This window comes from Eurosta solidaginis, chromosome 5 (genome assembly GCF_040869045.1).
Source record: "Eurosta solidaginis isolate ZX-2024a chromosome 5, ASM4086904v1, whole genome shotgun sequence".
In the NCBI taxonomy this organism is placed as follows: Eukaryota; Metazoa; Arthropoda; class Insecta; order Diptera; family Tephritidae; genus Eurosta; species Eurosta solidaginis.
Window position 1 is genome coordinate 30,171,655 of NC_090323.1, and position 18,000 is coordinate 30,189,654.

At 36.6% G+C, this 18,000-nt stretch overlaps 2 protein-coding genes across 22 annotated transcripts in view; one reads left to right on the forward strand and one right to left on the reverse strand.

Moving 5' to 3' along the window:
• LOC137254449 (uncharacterized) overlaps nt 1-18,000 on the forward strand; it is a 447,929-nt gene that overhangs the window by 398,892 nt on the left and 31,037 nt on the right. The gene's annotated exons all lie outside the window — the stretch shown is intronic.
• The window catches only part of nuf (rab11 family-interacting protein nuf), a 268,745-nt gene that overhangs the window by 63,838 nt on the left and 186,907 nt on the right, over nt 1-18,000 (reverse strand). For 3 of the 21 annotated variants that reach the window (XM_067792110.1, XM_067792106.1, XM_067792108.1), the window contains exon 1: nt 7,309-8,108. The exons of 13 other annotated variants lie outside the window; for them this stretch is intronic. The gene's annotated coding sequence lies outside the window, so the exon portion shown is untranslated. Of the gene's footprint in view, nt 1-2,734; nt 2,991-7,070; nt 8,109-18,000 lie in introns of those variants that run through there. 5 more of the 21 variants (XM_067792107.1, XM_067792104.1, XM_067792109.1 and 2 more) reach the window with 4 other exon arrangements.

An 18,000-nucleotide genomic window follows, 5' to 3' on the forward strand; every position in this document is an offset into this window, starting at 1 on the left:
GGTTTGGCTCATATTTCGAACATATATTACATACAGTCCGGTAGAAGTGACATCAAAATATTTTGGAGTTGGAGGGGGACAAGCATACGTGGCGCAGAGTCGAGTAAAGTCTTTGGAAGGATTATGTATTGAGGACTTAGATTGTAACAAATTGTCAGGAAAGAGTCCTTGTAATAATGTGTCACTAAATGAACTAAACAGAATGGGAAATAATAGGCAATTAAATAAAGACTAAAAACTTGAAAATAAAATATTTAAAAAAAAAAATTTTTAGTTAAACGGTTATATTGAAAACAACACTTACATGAAATAATAATAATACTAAAAGCTAGGAAATAATTAGGTAGGTTCTAGGTACTAGTCATCACACTCCTCATCAATCTAGGGCGAAATTTCACGCGCCCAACGCTTTTATTTAATTGTCTGATCAACGCCCTAGATTGATGAGGAGTGTGATGACTAGTACCTAGGACCTACCTAATTATTTTCCAGCTTTTAACTTAAACATATTTTTTTAATTATTTTATTTATTATATACTTTCGACGAACATGTGAATAATGCTTCGAGATCAATGTCAGATTTCATAATTCCCTACTTAGTTTTTGATTCAAGTTACTCAAACAGCTACTGTACAATTTGTACGATACTGTTGGTTTTTGTCGTTGTTGTTCAGCAAGTAAATACTTATTTACCTAAAAAATTAGTATTAGTGTTAGAACTATGGAATGGCTGCCACCTTTACCCAAAAGTGTATCGTTGACGTCATAGAAAACAAAACTGGTGTCTATATTTGGTAAATACTTGTGTACCTCAAACTTTGTCACAGTGATTGAAAAGTCACAGGTCAACACATCGTTAACTTTGAAAAATCCCCGTGACTTACTTATTGTGAGAACATCTACATACGTCTCGTTCCCAATCACACTTAACAATATTTATAAACAAAAGCTCAGTCACATCTCTAGTCACAGGAGCAAGTGGTAGCGATAATACACACCTTTGTAAGAGTGATTGTAAACTTTGATTTGGATCATATTTCTCTTTTATCACTTTTCAGGTCCCTGTCACGTTTAAAAATCGCAAACTCCCTCCCTAGTCGTGTGATTTGCGAAGGTTTTTACAAAATTGGAGGTCAAAGATATTTTTAAACCATGCGCTATGAAATATATTTAACCCTTTTGCGCTGAAGTTTTATCTCGTTGAAAAAATATGTAGAATGCTTAAAAACTCAACCAATGAGATATATATTTCCCAGTTACATACGTAAGAATAACAGCGAAGTAGCTGGACATTTTATTTTTTTATTATTTAAAGAATAAACGTAGACATAACTGATAAAATGTGGTTTAGCGGATTAATAAAACCAAAAATTTGTGCTGAGAAATTTAGATAGGAATTTTCATAAATTAAAAAATGTTTTGAATGAAGGTGGGACACACTGTCCCAGCAGGCACGAAAGGTTACAGGTTTATTTCAGTAATTGTCCTTTCTTTCATATTAAAATTTACAAATTTGTTGCAGGCTTTCCTTGGAATTACAGTAACAGCAGTTGTAGGAAATGTGAGCTGCAGGGGATAGATTCAGTAAGTGTGAGTTTTAAAATGTACACGTTTTCTTCATATAATTTATGTATGAAAAAATTATATTAAAACAAAATAGGGAAAACATTTTACATATAAATTAAAAACAAAAACTGTATTTAATTAGCGATACATGCTCATATTGCTTTATACAATTCGTCGCTGCGCTAACGAAAACAGTTATGTGTTGTTTTTTTTAATTTTTTTACTGCATATTTTATTATCTTTATAGAGCCCACATTCCTGCATATGCCGTTTTTTATATCTCTTTTGGTTTAGAAGTGATCGAAAACAGCTATGTGCTCACAGTACTAGAAGTACTCTGAAAAACGGTTATATACTTACTTATAATTTTTTTAATAGCTGGCGAAAATTCTTTGATTTCAATGTAAAAAATAATTACATACAATCTCGCTTCCCAAGGCAACCGGTTCTATAAACCGGAGCGACTCGGGATTTTTCCCGACCAAGGGCTGTCATTTCAGTGTAACCCCATTTAATTTGTTGCGTCCCTCGTCATCCGATTTTGCTAATTTTTATTTAGCGCACATATGGTAATAGGAGCAACGTGCCTGCCAAATTTCACCAATATATCTTCCACGACTGCGAAATTACAGCTTGCAAAACTTTTAAATTACTTTCTTTTAAAAGTGGGCGGTGCAACGCCCATTGTCGAAAAATTGACTAATTTTCTGTTTTTCGTCATAAAGTCAACGCACCTACCAAGTTTCATCGCTTTACCCGTCTTTGGTAATGAATTATCGTACTTTTTCGGTTTTTCGAAATTTTCGATATCGAAACAGTGGGCGCGGTTATAGTCCGATTTCGTTCATTTAAATAGCGACCTGAGATGAGCGCCCAGGAACCTACATACCAAATTTCATCAAGATACCTCAAAATTTACTCAAGTTATCGTGTTTACAGACGAACGGACAGACGGACGGACGGACGGACATGGCTAAATGAATTTCTTTTTTCACCCAGATCATTTTGATATATAGAAGTCTATATCTATCTCGATTAGTTTATGCCGTTACGGTTTACCTTTATGCGAAAAAAGTTAATATACTCTGTGAGCTCTGCTCAGCTGAGTATAATAAAAAAAAAACAGAAAATATTAAATGCACACAAGGGCGTGCACAAATAAACTTACAGTTTACTGTTTTCTTTCACACTATACTTAATTTTCTTTAGAGATTAATTTTCAGAGATTTGTTTTCGTTACACTGTTCCAATGATTATGCATTTGTATAAATATGTGATAATTATTTATTAGTAGTTAATATTTCTAAGTTATTGTTAGCATTGTTTTGTTTTTTGTTATGTATAATTGGCTTATTTTTTTATTGTTATATCACTTCAAAATTTTTTTTTATTGTATGACATTCTTTAAACTTTTAGTTGAATTGTTTACGTTTTTTGTGCATTTCATCTCTACCTTCCAGTGAGCATATTAACTTAACACAATTATATTCATAGAACTTGTATCTCAGTACAGTAATAATTTTCTATTACATATTCTATTTTGTATTTTAAATCACTTTGCGATGATCTGCATGTTTGATCTTCGAAAATGCGATCTCAAAACTGATTCACGGTCGCACGGACGAAGCGTTGAGCGTGCGAGCGTAAACAAAATGCTACTAGCGATTCGACAATAAAAGTACAGAAAATACACAATTATATTTGAGTATAAAGAAAAGAAAACCAGCTGTGTGTCAATAAGACAGAATAAATTCAGGCGCAGCTACCCAGCCACACACAAACGGAGGCATCATCACTCCCTACTAAGTGTAGAAGATTTGCAGAAACGGAAGGAAAGACATTATGATTAATATATCGAACTATGGCAACCCCTCAAAGCTGACGTTAAATCCCAACGAACACCACATGAATAGTTCAGCCTTGAAGAAATTGACAAATTGACAGAACAACAACTCAATAAAACAAACAAAAAAAACAATAACTCTCAAACATTGTGGAGAAAATGTTAATATTCAATTTGATTTACAGCATTGTTTATCATTTGAGATAAAAAACATTTTCTTAAATGTTAAATTTTCAGTAGTGTACTAGTTGGAAAACATTAAAGAACAGCATTTCGATTCCCTTCCGTTCCAGTCACTCACGTTTGAGATGGGTTTGAAAATATAAGACCTCTTTGAGAACTAAGATTCGACAATTGAGAATAGGGTCAGTTCTCAAATGCATCTCAAATCCAGTTTGAACAAATTGATCACTGAGAGTCATTCGCCAACTATTCTCAAACCTGCCGAACAGATGTTTGCTCAACATGAGAATCATAACCACAGACGTACAAAGAAATGCACTTTTTGTGCATTATTATGATACTCAATTGACTTAACCTTAAACTTAAAATGTTTATTGGGATATCTACTTTGAATGGGTGGCGATGCTTATACGCGATAGTGAGCTTGTGTGTATGAGTGAGTTCAGTACATATTTGTTTATATGCAACTTGTGCTCATAAAATGTTTTCAAGGGAGAGGCGTTAAAAGAATAATTTCTTTGTATATATATTCTTTATGAATACAGTACGATCGCTTTTGACGATCGGTGAAAAAATAAACAAAAGCATTTTCCAAGCATCCGCTTGTTAGAGAATTTTCCAATAAAAAAAAATAGTGTATATTTTTATAGAAATAAATAATCTCAAGCGAAAATTTTAAAAATAAAATGGTGTTGATATTGAAAATTTTCAACTTTGTGCAGAGTGCTGAATTGTTCCAAGGTAAACGATGGGGGCCATAGATAGAATGATCGATTTGAAATAATAAATATTTAAAGAAATGGGTTCAAGGAAATGTTAAGTTTCTTAAACCCCTACAAGTTTATAATTTTCCAAAAACAAACATAACCAAATCAGACAACGAATAAATTATGTTTCTTTAAAGCCGAAATTTTCTTTGCCGTTTTTCTGTCTAAGTAATTACGGCTTCTGGAACAAAATTATATTTTCAGAGAATCATTGATGCATACCATCATTCATTTGTTTGTGTCAGCCTAGGCGATTTTGGCCGTTGCGCCAGCTATTCCTTTTGAGCGATAACTGAATCCGATTGGGAGCACTAAAGCTGATAAAGTCTCCACCTCCAGCTGCCTCTCCCAACTTCATGGCGATCTCCCCGTGACTTTCCTTTCAAATACTAGTATCGATATAAATACTTTCTTGGCCACGGTGTCTTCGTTCGTACGCATAACATGACCGAGCGCCAGCGAAGCCTTCTGGCTTTAATTCGCTCCGCAATCTTAACATATGTATAAAGTTCATCCTGCTCATCATTATAACCCCTTTGATCTTCCAGATGACTTTTCTCTGAAACAATCCAAGAGCCATATTCTATCTACACTAGGGCTTTCTTTAGCACAGCTGTACTCTCATTTCGTATGCGAAAGGGCAAACCATTTCAACTTTTGGAGACCTATGATCTACATCGTCCATCGTATCGAGCAGGTATGAAGAACGACTCATACAGCGTAGGGATTTACTCTTCAATTTCTTAAGCCGTCCAAAGTAACACTTATTGTCAAAAAAAGTACTTCGTCTTGTCCTCACTTTCCTCAACACGCACTTTCTTGCCTCTTTATTCAGTCCAGAGATGGCAGAACTTATGGCGTGTTAGTAAAGGCCAAAGTTCTCAATATCATCAGCATATGCCAGCAATTTTGCGCTCTTATAATTGATCTGCGATTTAGATCTGCTGCAAGAAATCTATTCTTCAGCATTAGGTTAAAGAAGTCGCTGGTTAGGCAGTCGCCTTGTCTGAAGCCTCGTTTGGCTTCGAATGGCTCGGAGAGGTCCTTCCAAATCCTTACCAAGCTGGTGGTGTTGCTCCATCAACGTCATTTAACAAAATCGCATTGCAAGGAACTCTATTTCGCGCTGTCAATGAAGTCAGCAAAAATATGGTGCGTGTCGATTCTCTGATCGTGCATCTGCTCTAGTACCTACCGTATTGTGAAGATCTGGTCGATAGTGGATTTGGCAGGTTTGAAGCCGCACTGATACGATCCAATGTGTTAGGCGACTTTAGGCTGCAGTCTTTCACACAACACGCTAGACAAAACCTTATACGCGTTATTAAGTAGGCTAATACCGTGGTAGGTTTGCGTGGTTCGACTATCGATTTGTTATTAGAAAGTTATAGATTTTCTTATTAAAAGCTATCGATTTATAATCGGAAAATCATCGACTGTTACGGATATGTTATCAACAAAATAGATGCGCTATAGAAAATTTATTGATTTGTTATAGAAAAGTTACCGATTTGTTAAAAGAAGCATTATTGGTCATCAGCATACTTTCTACAAGGTATCCCCCTGAATTTTACGAGCTCGGCGGGTAGTCCGTCGTTAGCGGGCGCTTTGTTATTCTTTAGACGTGATATTAGCTGTGTTTTTCTTTACACCCGTATACGTTTGCGTTTGCGCGTAAAAAACGCTTATCTTCGCTTAGATAATGCTAAGGAGACCCATCTAGCGGCAGTGGCTATATAACTAGCTACAGCACAGGGTGTACCGAAAAACGGAGACACAAACCTCTGTTGTATGTCTGTATATAACCCATAGTTGAATCAGTGGCGATGAATTGTGTTCACGCACCATTTTAAGAAGTGCGCAGCAATTTCAGAGGTGTATTTAAAGTTTGACGTAGCAGTCCATATAAAGTTTAAGCGTAAACGTCTATAGGTGTAAAAAAAACATAGCTGTTACTATTCTCACTTCACCACAATCGATAGGCGTAACGGAATAGATTCCCTAACAGCGATTAGAGCATCGGGTTCGTCTTCTCTTTGACTTTCTAGCAATGAGGAGTAGTGTTTCCTCCGCAGCCTAGGCACACTCTGTACGTCAGTGACCATGTCGTAATTATCATTCCTGCCGAAATCTGCCAAGGTCCTAAAAGCTGTCGTTATCCGCCGAATGTGTTGGTAGAATTTTCGGAAAATATTCTTATTAGACACAGTCCACTTGTTTGTTTCTATGATTAAACTTAAGCTCTCAACGAAACTTATACAGCTAAGTTCCTCCACGATTGGGGAAGAACTCTGTGAATCATTCGTAACCAAACTAGGCTGCAGGTAAAGTCACACACTAGTGTTTTACAGCTTTATCCCCTTATTGGAGAGATAATACGATAAAGGACTTCCTGTATTTGGGAACTAGCGGTAACAATGTCAGCCAAAAAAATCCAAGGAGTCTCTAAATTCTACTATAGACAGGTTAAACAATTGAAAAGTACGCTTCCCTTTTAGGGTACAAAATGTACGCTACATAAGTCTCGCCTCATACCTGTCCAGATAACACAGAAATAATTCACATTAAGCAATATACCTTAAGCATTTTCGGTTTTTATAGAAATATGGATATTTTGCCAAAAACAGCTTTTGCTGCCAAATATTCAACATTTACAAGAAAAAACACTCGTCGCAAAAAACAACAACAAAATCCCATAAAAATATACTCACAAAACGAGCTTTTGCTATTTTTCTGGTTTTTAATATACATTTTCCATTTTGTTATTTTTTTTAGTTTCAGTGTTCTTTTTTTTTTCTTAATTTTACTTTTGTTTTCAATTTCTCTTGTTAGCTTTTACGGCTTTGGCTGCCAATGCCAATTTTCATTTTCAGCATATCGATCATTGGCCGTTTAACACCTTTCACTCTTTTGCACACAATTTCTGAAATTTCGGAAAATTAGCGTTACCATACTGAATTACTAAATTTTCTTTGCCTATTTTACTGGTGGTTGCTTTATCTGCACCAGTTTGTTTGTTTAGTAGCGATGACTTTCCACGGTTTTTTTTTTTAATTTTCAATTTTTTTTTTTTAATTTCCAACTATTCCATTTTACGCTATTTTGCGCTGCCACAAAACACAAATCATCGTTTATTTTTAATTTGCACACAAAATTTTACGAAAGTATGTAGTCACTACCAAAGATAAGCGGATTAGGAAGACGTATAGCCAAGCGTACGCGGCGCGCTACGTTCACATTTTGTATGCGCGTTGCCAACACGTTGCGATTTTGTTGTACGCGGACTGCTTTGGTGCATGGTGCCCTCCGCGACGTCTGCACTGCGATTGCGTGCCAAAAAACCGGAAACAAAAAACGACAATCCAAAAAGGCGATATTAATATGGACTTTAATCTTCTAGTTGTCTAGCGGCTGGCGGTGGGATGGCGGCGCGCCAACGGTAGCCATTGAGGGGGTCATGACGACAACGAAAGCCATAGGAATTTAACAACGAAAAATGAATGCGATTTTATTTTCAAAATTTGCAACGGAACTAGACGAGTACAACCGCAAAAAAAAAAAAAAAATCGTGTCACTTGCAGAAACAAAACGCGTTTAGCGTATTTAACTTAAAAAATTTAATAAACAAAAACAAAACATGATATTGACAACGCGCCGTTCTATGCCGTACCGTCAATTGCATGCTACGACTTTTTTGCGTACACCAACAACGAATAATGTTTACCCGGCCAGAGTTGAAAACAATCTGAGCGCCGTTGGACTGACGACGCCACAGCGAAGTGGTTTTGAGGCGAACAAAACAAGCGAAAAGCAAAGAATGGGCGAAACGAGTAGACAACAAAATATACAAAGTCAAAACGACTTTATGTTATGGTGTGGTTCCCTGTTGTGGTGGTGGTGGTGGCGGGTGAGCTTTGGGGCGTGCCGTGCCAACTGAGAATGATTTTTGTTGGTTGGGGCGGTTATGGCGACGATGACGGTGCAAACGTAGGGACTGGGTGCTGATTACGTTGTTTGCCGATTGTAGATATGCAAATAAATGCCGTAAAGTTTCTACAAGGCGGCCACATAAAGATGACGGCGCGCTTACTGAAACAAAATATGGTTGTTCGGCAAAGGGTAGAGTCTAGAATGTGTAAAAGAAAATTAAAACAAGTAAGGAAGGTTAATTTCGGGGGTAACCGAACATTACATACTCAGTTGAGAGCTATGGTGACAACATAAGGAAAAATAACCATGTAGGAAAATGAACCGAGGGAAACCCTGGAATGTGTTTGTATGACATGTGTATCAAATGAAAAGCATTCAAGAGTATTTTATGAGACAGTGGGCTATAGTTCTATAGGTGGACGCCATTTAGGGATATCGCCATAAAGGTGGATCAGGGTTGACTCTAGAATGCGTTTGTACGATGTGGGTATCAAATGAAAGGTGTTAATGAGCATTTTAAAAGGGAGTAATCCTTAGTTCCATAGGTGGACGCCGTTTCGAGATATCGCCATAAAGGTGGAGCAGGGGTGACCCTAGAATTTGTTTGTACAATATGGGTATCAAAAGAAAGGTGTTAATGAGTATTTTAAAAGGGAGTAATCCTTAGTTCCATAGGTGGACGCCGTTTCGAGATATCGCCATAAAGGTGGAGCAGGGGTGACCCTAGAATTTATTTGTACAATATGGGCATCAAACGAATGGTGTTAATGGGTATTTTAAAAGGGAGTGGGCCTTAGTTCTATAGGTGGATGCCGTTTCGAAATATCGCCATAAAGGTGGACCAGGGGTGACTCTAGAATGTGGTTGTACGATATGGGTTTCAAATGAAAGGTGTTAATGAGTATTTTAAAAGGGAGTAATCCTTAGTTCCATACGTGGACGCCGTTTCGAGATATCGCCATAAAGGTGGAGCAGGGGTGACCCTAGAATTTGTTTGTACAATATGGGCATCAAACGAAAGGTGTCAATGAGTATTTTAAAAGGGAGTGGGCCTTAGTTCTATAAGTGGACGCCGTTTCGAAATATCGTCATAAAGGTGGACCAAGGGTGACTCTAGAATGTGTTTTTACGATACGGGTATCAAATTAAAGGTATTAATGAGGGTTTTAAAAGGGAGTGGTGGTTGTTGTATAGGTGGTCGCATTTTCGAGATATCGCCATAAAGGTCGACCAGGGGTGACCCTAGAATTTGTTTGTACAATATGGGTATCAAAAGAAAGGTGTTAATGAGTATTTTAAAAGGGAGTAATCCTTAGTTCCATAGGTGGACGCCGTTTCGAGATATCGCCATAAAGGTGGAGCAGAGGTGACCCTAGAATTTGTTTGTACAATATGGGTATCAAATGAAAGGTGTTAACGAGTATTTTTAAAAGGGAGTGGGCCTTCGTTCTATAGGTGTTCGCCTTTTCGAGATATCGCCATAAAGGTGGACCAGGGGTGACTCTAGAATGAGTTTGTACGATATGGGTATCAAATTAAAGGTATTAATGAAAGTTTTAAAAGGAGGTGGTGGTAGTTGTATATGTGAAGGCTTTTCCAGATATCGACCAAAATGTGGACCAGGGTGACCCAGAACATCATCTGTTGGATACCGCTAATTTATTTATATATGTAATACCTGCCAAGATTTTAAAGGTTTTTTATTTCGCCCTGCAGAACTTTTTCATTTTCTTCTACTTAATATGGTAGGTGTCACAACCATTTTATAAAGTTTTTTCTAAAGTTATATGTATTTTGCGCCAACAAAACAATCGAATTACCTTACCATGTTTCATCCCTTTTTTCGTATTTGGTATAGAATTATGCTTTTTTTTTATTTTTTCGTAATTTTCGATATCGAAAAAGTGGGCGGGGTCATAGTCGGATTTCGTTCATTTTTCAAACCAAGATAAAGTGAGTTCAAGTAAGCACGTGAACTAAGTTCATTAAAGATATGTCGATTTTTGCTCAAGTTATCGTGTTAACGGCCATGCGGAAGGACAGACGGACGACTGTGTATAAAAACTGGGCGTGGCATCAACCGATTTCGCCCATTTTCACAGAAAACAGTTAACGTCATAAAATCTATGCCCCTACAAAATTTCAAAAGGATTGGTTAATTTTTGTTCGACTTATGGTGTCAAAAGTATCCTAGACAAATTAAATGAAAAAGGGCGGAGCCACGCCCATTTTGAAATTTTCTTTTATTTTTGTATTTTGTTGCACCATATCGTTACTGGAGTTGAATGTTGACATAATTTACTTATATAATGTAAAGATATTAAATTTTTTGTTAAAATTTTACTTTAAAAAAATTTTTTTTTAAAAGTGGGCGTGGTCCTTCTCCGATTTTGCTAATTTTTATTAAGCCTGCATATAGTAATAGGAGTAACGTTCCAGCCAAATTTCATCACGATATCTTCAACGACTGCCAAATTACAGCTTGCAAAAGTTTTAAATTACCTTCTTTTAAAAGTGGGCGGTGCCACGCCCATTGTCAAAAATTTTACTAATTTTCTATTCTGCGTCATAAGTTCAACTCATCTACCAAGTTTCGTCGCTTTATCTGTCTTTTGTAATGAATTATCGCACTTTTTCGGTTTTTCGAAATTTTCGATATCGAAAAAGTGGGCGTGGTTATAATCCGATATCGTTCATTTTAAATAGCGATCTGAGATGAGTGCTCAGAAACCTACATACCAAATTTCATCAAGATACCTCAAAATTTACTCAAATTATCGTGTTAACGGACGGACGGACGGACGGACATGGCTCAATCAAATTTTTTTTCGATCCTGATTATTTTGATATATGGAAGTCTATATCTATCTCGATTCCTTTATATATGTACACAACCGTTATCCAATCAAGCTTAATATACTCTGTGAGCTCTGCTCAAGAACTAAAGCAAAAGGACTACCTCTTAAAAAATAATCGAAAATAAACCGCTAAAAGAAATGAAGTATGTATGTGCCTCAGCATCATGTTGCAGAAATCGTGCGATAAAGAGTCGTTCGAAATCAAATGGAGAACCTTGGACTAAGTAGGCATGTGAAAAGAAAAGTCATCTCTCGTCCAACAATAATCACGATCTACTCATCATACCTGTCTAGATGGATGACTCAGAATCACGGACGGCGTCGAGAGAGATGTGATGGCTACTACAGTGTTCGAGACAAAAGTTTTCCGGAAGATTTATGGTCCTGTCAGTGATGACGACGGAGAGTAGTGATAGAGGTTTAATGATAAACAGTACATGTTAAAATTCAAACTTACTGAATTTACCGCCAGGGGTTCTCCTAGGGCCATTTGGGGTCATTTCGGAATGATTTTGAGAACTCCCTCGGATCTTCGCGGGGTCATTTGGGGTTAATTCCGGGATGATTGTTAGACCTCTCTTTTGGGGATCACTTCGGGGTCAGTTGGGGGTAATTTCAGGATTATTTCGGAGTCCTTTGGGGGTAACAACGAGATGATTTCTGGGAGTCTCCAGGGGTGCTCCCAAGGTCATTTGAGGGTCGCTTGAAGTCATCCCAGGATAATTTTTCGGACTCTATCGTGATCCTCCCGGGGTTATTTGGGAATGATTTCGGGGTCATTTGAAGGTCATTTCGGCGTCTTTCTCGGGGTTATCCCGGGCTCAATTCGGGACTCACGAGGTGAATTGGGGAAAAATACGTAATATTTTATTCTATCATTATGCCATATTTAGTGCCTTTTTCGCAAACTGTTTTTTTCTGCATATTATTTTTAAGAAAGGGAGGATTTTGGTCTTGGCTTGTCACTGGATTAAGTTACAGCCAACTGCACTGTCTTCTCAGCTGCCACTTAAGCACTTTAGCATTGCAACATTTTGTACAGTTCAGTTCGCCGCTATATACGACCGCTATATAGCGGCACCGCTTTCGAGGAAACCAAGCCTTAAGAGCCAGAGGATCTGTAAGCTAGCTAAGCTCATCATTCACTGTAGAAAAATCGTTATCCGCCTGCACAACGGTTGAGTTTAATTTCGTGTGAATTTTCAAAAGAAGTCTGCTTTCAGGCAAAAGCAGTTTCCAACAATATTGGATGGGGTTGCTTATTTGAAGTCTCAATTTTTTTAATGTTGTTACGTGTGAATTTACGTATAGGCATGAAATTTCCTAGAAGTTCTCAAACGTGACATTAACACATAAGAGATGGAAAAAATCTCGAATTCAGTGAAATCAGTAAATAATCCCATTTCAACAGAAGCAAATAATATCCTGTTTCTCGGAATTATTGGATGGTGAAAGCAATATACATTCATACTAGAAGACTCGGCAGACGTTGTCCTGCCCTAAATTTGGCCTATCTGCATACATTTTAATAAGCTTTTTCCGTCTGACCCTGCCCTCCCCCCCTCTTCACTTTCTCCTAATCCGTTTATTCACTCCTCCCTCCGTCTTTTTCGCTTCATCTATCTCCATCTTCGTCTCATTCTATCTCTTTCTCAATCTGCTTCTCTCTTTTCTCTTCTCTCAATTCCTTCTCATTCTTCTGCATCCCTTATTGCCTGCCCCAGAGGGTGGTATGTATTTTACTCCAGTCCCAGTCCCACTCCGAGTCAGTTTAATATATATAGATTTTTATTTTTCACACTTCACTATAATATTAAAACGAAATGCAGATATTCGTTGCTTTTGAAATTCGGCTTAAAAATTGCACATAGAACAACTAAAGACTCTCCTGAATTAAAAAAAATGCCTTAGTACCTCAAATCGCGGGCCCCCTCTCGCCGGCCCTGGTGATGTGCTATATATATATTATATGTATATATTATATGTATATAAAGGCGGCCACCGTGGTGTGATGGTAGCGTGCTCCGCCTATCACACCGTATGCCCTGGGTTCAACTCCCGGACAAAGCAACATCAAAATTTTAGAAATAAGATTTTTCAATTAGAAGAAAATTTTTCTAAGCGGGGTCGCCCCTCGGCAGTGTCTGGCAAGCGCTCCGATTGTATTTCTGCCATGAAAAGCTCTCAGTGAAAACTCATCTGCCTTGCAGATGCCGTTCGGAGTCGGCATAAAACATGTAGGTCCCGTCCGGCCAATTTGTAGGGAAAAATCAAGAGGAGCACGACGCAAATTTGAAGAGAAGCTCGGCCTTAGATCTCTTCGGAGGTTATCGCGCCTTACATTTATTTATTTTTTATATAAAGTTAAATAAGCACGTGCACAAATACATCCATACCAACTGAAAAGAGGTGCGCCACTGCGTATACGTAACATTTTATTATTACGTATAAACAAATAAAAAAATGTGCAATAAAATAATATTGCGATTATAAACTGAGATATAACCTATCCTATATTTCAAGTTAGATCAAACTACATACGGGGTGCAAAACAAATTCAAATCGGTTCAGTAGTTTAGGAGTCCATTGGCCTCAAATGTGTGACACGTGTTTTTTATATATTAAGATAATGGGCGCTTAGTTTGAATAGCAGAGTTTTAATAAGATAAAAAACGTTTGTAGTGACATGGGTATCATTAACAAGCTTCATTCCAGTGAAATTTTATTTTTTGTTTTTTTTTTTTGATTCTTAGAGACTTGACTAGTTGTCGTCTAAGAATTCACAAGTTAACATCTACGATTAATTTGAGCTGCAAAATCATTACCATTACTTGTTTTCGCTTAAGTCTTTTTACTTGGCAACCAATTTAAAGCGTTAACCACAGCGTATGGATTTGATAGCAGGGCATAATTATGCGTTGCACCTTCTCCAACTTAATAATGATCATTCATCGTACATTCACCCGGCATTTAAGTTTGATTATTAAGCTACACGGAAAAAATCAGTAGACTTCAATGAATAAATCGCTAACAGCAATCGCTTCTTTCGATTAAATAAAGTCTTCCGATTTTTTTTTTGGCTGCTGCATTAAATACATACTTCATACAGGTTTTTTATCGACGAGTTATCGATTTTCGTTATGATTTTTTTAAAACCATGTTATCCACGAGCTATTGATTTTTTTTTGGGAAAGTCATCGATTTACTATCGCCAAATTATCGAAAATTTATTAAATTATTTTTATCGGCTTGGTATTTTAGTGCTATCAATTTGCTACTGAAAAGTTCTCGAAGTATTACCATTACGTTATGGGCGTCCTATAGATGTGTTATCGAATTGTTATCGAAAAACTATCGATTTGTTAGCAAATATTTATCGATTCACACTCGTAAATTTTAATGAGTTATATTACTTAATTATAACAAATTGAAAAAAACAAGACATGCCGGCTGAAAATATAGCCTCTCCATCCTGCCAAAAATTTCATCGGATGTCTTTGAGATTCGAAATCGAGTTGTCAGATTTCTAATCCTGTAGGCCTACCATTATGCTGCTTAATTCAGTTTTATCTGTTGTTGTTGTTGTTTTATTTTATTATACTCAGCTGAGCAGAGCTCATAGAGTATATTAATTTTGTTCGCATACCTACGGCATAAACTAATAGAGATATATATCGACTTCTATATATTAAATGATCTGGGCGAAAAAAGCAATTCATTTAGCCATGTCTGTCCTTCCGTCTGTCCGTAAACACGATAACTTGAGTAAATTTTGAGGTATCTTTATGAAATTTGGTGTGTAAGTTACTGGGCACTCATCTCAGATCGCTATTTAAAATAAACGAAATCGGACTATAACCACGCCCAATTTTTCGATATCGAAAATTTCGAAAAACCGAAAAAGTGCTATAATTCATTACCAAAGACGGATAAAGCGATGAAACTTGGTAGGTGTGTTGACCTTATGACAGAGAATAGAAAATTAGTAAAATTTTGGACAATGGGCGTGGCACCCCAACTTTTAAAAGAATGTAATTTAAAAGTTTTGCATGCTGTCAATTGGCAGCTGACTATGTAATGTTCGGTTGCTCCCGAACTTAGCCTTCCTTACTTGTTTTATTTTATTTGCTCGAAGCAGTAGACGTTCAAGACTCAGTTTATTGATTTGCTATCGAAAAGTTGTCAGTTCATCATCAAAAGTGTTATCAATTTGTTATAGAAAATATATCGATATTTTGTTAAAAGTTTATCGATTTATCTTCGAAAATTTATCGATTTGCTATCGACAAGTTTTCCATTTATTATCGTAGTGTTACCAATTTACTATAGGCGTGTTATCGATTAGACGACACATCGGTTTGTTGAGAAACAGATACCGATAAAGCTTCAATATAAAATCAATGAGTCTGGGCAAAAGTACGGAGTGTTTTTATTTAGTGTGTTGGAGTTACTCGTTTAGCTCTCAGTTAAGTTAAGCGACTGGAAAGGGTTTGATGCTAAATTTCTTTCGACTTATTTTGTTTTGTTGATTTTCCGACAGGGTGGATAAATGATGTATATTGGAAAGTTTTCCGTCATGCCTTCTCAAATTTGGTTTCGAGACAACCCGGTTTCGGCGTTTTGCCATCATCAGTGCCGATTTTCGTTATCTTCTTTTTCCAGTGTACCTAGTTACACCTTACTGCAAGTCGGCAAGAAACTGTCCAATTGAGTGTAACAAAAAGCCAACATAGTAAAAGTAAAGTTAGACTAAAGCGCTTGCAATTACAAAGTAACTTGCTCCTTTTATTATTGTTGTAATTTAGATTATTGTTACTACAACAATTTGGTGGTTACCTGGACGACCAACAAATCGGAAATTATAAACAAATCTATGTGCGTAGTTGGTGCTGTGGTCGAAAAATAGGAAGCACAGCAAACAAACACAAAACACGAAAGAAGTAATCAAGTGGTGTATAAGTTTTTTATACACTACTTGCACACACAAGAGAGGAGATAAGACTGACTGGATAGCATATAAGGCTGTGTAATGCTGCGTGTCAGTGCGTTAGTGTGCTTATAAGAAAAATGGCACCACTGGTCACTTCAACACAATTGAATTTTTTTAAATAAGCTATTGGGTATGAGAATTTCTTACAAAATAGTGCCAATATCCAACAACGTTTGGCGTAAAAGAAGGGCGTAAAATGTCTTCAACATGCAATGTGTCGTCAACATTATAAAAGTGCGATTGAATTTGAAATATTTTGCATTAACTGCAAAAAACTTCAAGAACTGATTGGCAACGCAAGCAAACATGTTAGTTTTCGAAATATTTTGTGTTGCTTTAGCGTTGCCATTGCGGCGGTAGTGGATTAAGAACATAGTAATCAAGTCACGTGTGTTCAAAGTTATTTGTTGACAGCTTAGGTGCCAAATCGCTGAAAAGTCGAACGTTTTCTGACCTAATTATATTTATCATAAAGTTTGTAGTTACGCTTTGAAGAAGTTTGAAATGCCTACCCTTACGAGCGGCGCGAAGAGAGTGCTTGACGCCAGTGCGTTAGCACATTGTACTCATACCGGCCATAGCGCTGGCTTCATGGCATCAGTAGCAAGAAAATGGCGCCAATACCCAGGCCTTAGTGGCATAAAAAGGGAGCGTAAATCGAAGCCAATAAATGTGCAACGTAATAAAAAAAAAAAGTTGGTCAATAAAGAAATGAAGCGATGCGACTCCAGCGCACTTCTAGCGTGTAAGAACGTATTGAGAAGTACTAACAATCGCGATGATTATAAAAACCGGCCAATAAAACAAAAAAGTTTAATAGACAAGTAGTTGAGAGAGAGGCAACATAAAATTTGTGTGTAAAGTTCTTTGAACACGAGAAATGATTAGTCGTTGGTTAAGGTAATATTCTTTTCTTTAATGCTTTTTTGCATGTACTAGATGATCAAAAGCTAACTGGAGCGGAAGAGAAACAAATGTTTTATGGCATTAAGGTCAATTTAATTTAAAAATATAATATTTAGGTGAACATGGAATAAAGAAATAAAGAAGATAGCACAGAAGCAAAAAATTATGAACATATTTTATTTCCTTATCATTTTTTTTAAACGTTCAAAAGAAAATATTTTATGGACAAATGCAATGCCATAATTAAAACCATCTTTCTTTAGCACATTTCAAACAATATTTCAAGTGATCAATTGTGCATGACTTCTAAAATTTTATTTTTATTGTTATTGTCTCAAATGCATTAAGCAAACTTATTCCCGAAAAAAATTTATAAAAAAACTCACAAAAAAGTTTGCAAACTTTGATCAGCTGTTTTTATATAAAAAGTATGCATGTTGTTTTTTACCTATCTTAAAAAAATGTAATTCACTAAGCAGTACTTCTATTGTACCATAAAATAAGGGAAATAATGAAAAAGATAAGAAAAAAAAATAGTATTAATAGTATAAATTGGCATACCCTGTAGGGAAAATCGCTAGTTAAGAACTAGTGTGCTTCTAGTGCATTCCGAACCACTAATAGTTCGCCATCTATCTCTTTTACATGCTTTCAACTGGCGAATTTAACATGGCGGTGGAAGTTGTAGCCGCTGCATTACCTTTTCACTAGTTCCGAACTAGATAAAAATTTCCACCTTAGAACTAGTTCTTTTCTTGATACTATTTCGTTGGCTGCGAACCGTACCGATATTATACATGTTGCTTCTAGTACGATATTATCCACTTTGTCGATAGTTCCGAACTGGTGGGAAAGTGGCATACTCATAGTAGAAGCTCCTAAAAAGCTGGTAGCAGTTGTTTGTTTGTGGCCTATGTCTTAAATATTTGTTAGATATGAAATATAAAAGTCCAAACT